The following is a 2,721-nucleotide window of genomic DNA, read 5'->3' on the forward strand; positions in this document are numbered from 1 at the left end:
CCCATCCCAAGGAGTGAGTCCACCCACAGCTTCCCAGGAAAGCTGTCTGAACAGCCCCCGGCCTGGGCATCCTGTTCCTTAGAGGCCAAGGGTGTCCTGTAAGCCGTCCCTTGCTGGCCTCACACCCATCCCTCCCAGCAAGTTAACACCCTCAGTGTTGGGCCAGATGTCTGCTAAGACTAGGCCTTTGTGGGAACATTCTCGACCTCACGATCTGAGCATAGTAGCTGTAAGGACAAGGGTACCCTGCCCTTCCACCAGACACCCAGACTAGCGCCGCCTTCTGTCTTTCACAGAAAGAACGGGCTGGTCTCAATGAATTGAAGGCGATGAACGTCTCTTCCTCTGGCAGAGGCAGAGACACAGAGAAGTGAGATGACCTGCTCAGGTCACACAAAGTCAATGGCACAGCCAGGCCTAGAAGCCAGTGCCCCTGGCACCTACCAAGACTTACGTCCATTAGCATTGCAAGTCCCATCCCTGGTAATACCTTGGTGGTCCTGTGACATAATGAGGCAAATACCTAAACCAGCATATTGGTTCTGAACGAAGCAGTCTCATCATCTTTGACAGAAGATGACTGAACAGAGGGAGACAGTCCCCGGCAGGAGGGACTCAGCCTGTCTTTGTTTCTGCCAGCACGTTCAGCTCTGAGGGCAGGACGGTCTCCGAGAGGTGAACCCAGCAGGGCTTTCCTGGCTCCATTTCCCAACTTTCCCCTCTTCCTTCCAACTGGTGTCCTGTGCCCTTTGGTTCCATTTCAGCTTTGAAGTTCAAATCTCCAGCCTGGGAATTTCCCTGTCTGTAGCTAACAAGGCACAAAAAACAGGGAGGAAAGCTATGAATCAAAAAAATGTATACAAGTGGACACTTTGGTCAATGTTGCTCAAGCAGTAGTTTGCTGTAATCACAAGTGTCTAGACGCTGACGGTAACCACTTGGAGCACCTCTTGTAATCGCAGATGTCAAACGTGACTTGTATTCATCTTTTGTTATCAGTATATACTATTATAATTTTAATAGTTTTTTCCACTCTTAAAATGTGTGTACATTTTTTGGCACCCCTCCAGCCAATGTATTTTCCCCTCCGGCCACTTCAAGCTACAGGGACAGGAAAGGACAACATGGTGGCAAGCTCAGGTGGATTTCTGGGTCCACAGCACCCATCCCATTGCTCTGAAGCAGAGCCACGTCTGGGGTGTCTGAGACTTTCACCACCCCCAGCCCTCACGTGGCCACTGGGTAGTGCCTTGGAGTTGCTGCTTCCAATGGCCAGAGGCCTCCCTCACATGGCCTCTCTTGCTTTTTTCTTTCCTCCAGCCTCCCTGAGAGCTAAACATCCAGCTTCTGGTGGGACAAGATCTTTTGATGGGCAGGTTTAAACCTTCCTCTTGAGCTCTCCCCACCCAGGGGAGTGCCAGGCCCCCAGCCCAGGCAGAAGCAAGTACCCCTCATGCAAGCCTGAGCCAAGTCACAGTTCCAGGCTCTTAGCTCTGGAAAATTCCCTCCTTCCATTTTCCTGGAGGAAGTCTTCCCCCAAAGACTGCTAGTCATTGAGTCATGTTTCCTTCCCCTCTCCAGCCATAATACTCACAAATCACATGACATGGGGAATGTGCGTGCGTGCGTGTGTGTGTGTGTGTGTGTGTGTGTGTGTGTGTTTTACCTCAGGAATGTGAAATTTTACCTTCATTTATTCCTTTTCTAACATCTTCCTTTCTTTAGATCTAAATTTCTTACCCATATCATTTTCCTTGTCTCTGAAGAATTTAACGTTTCTTGCAAGGTGGGTCTAACAGCAACAAATTCAACTTGTCTTTGTCTGAGAAAACCTTTATTTCTCCTTCACCCTTTGAAGGATAATTTCACAGGATACAGAATTCTAAGTTGGTGGCCTTTTGATCTCAACACTTTAAATATGTCACTCCACTCTCTTCTTGCTTGCATGATTTCCAAGACGTTGGATGTAATTCTTAGTTTTGCTCCTTTATAGGTAAGGTGTTTTTCCCCTCTGGCTTCTCTCTGGATTTTTTCTTTATATTTTATTTTCTGCAATTTGAATATGATATGCCTACGTGTAATTTTTTTATGTTGTTTTTATTTGGTTTGGGTTTTTTGTTTGTTTGTTTGTTTTGCATTCATCCTGCTGTGCTTCAGGATGAGAACCATTCATCCTGGTTCTCTGAGCTTCCTGTGGTTTAGGATCTGTGGTTTAGTGTCTGACATTAATTTGGTGAAATTCTCAGTCATTATTTCTTCAAATATCTCTTCTGTCCTTTCTCTTTCTTCTCCTTCTGCTGATATCTTAAAAAATTAAAAACGTTAAAATTTTGCACTGATAGATGTGCTTACTGTGTGTCCACCATAGGAATGAGCTTATAAGCATCATTCCACCCCCATCTGCCCACACACAGATCACAGGACCCTTGGCCTTTGCAGTGCAGACATCAGGTGGAATCCCCACTGCCCCCGGGAGACATGGTTGAACTTATCTCCAAATCCAATTCCTGGCCTTGTGGGAAACCAGCCCCTGCCCAGATTTCAGTGCCCTCACTGGCATTACTTCTTCATGCTTCTGCCTGTGCTCTTATGTCTGTATCTGCTGCCTTGGTTCTTCCTTGTATCAGTTCAGAAGCAAAGACAAACACCTTCTGTGGTTCTCACCACAACATCGACTCAAACCGCTCCAACAAAGATGTGCGCACTAAAGGGTTTAGGGGC

This window comes from Rhinolophus ferrumequinum, chromosome 12, assembly GCF_004115265.2.
Source record: "Rhinolophus ferrumequinum isolate MPI-CBG mRhiFer1 chromosome 12, mRhiFer1_v1.p, whole genome shotgun sequence".
Lineage (NCBI taxonomy): Eukaryota > Metazoa > Chordata > Mammalia > Chiroptera > Rhinolophidae > Rhinolophus > Rhinolophus ferrumequinum.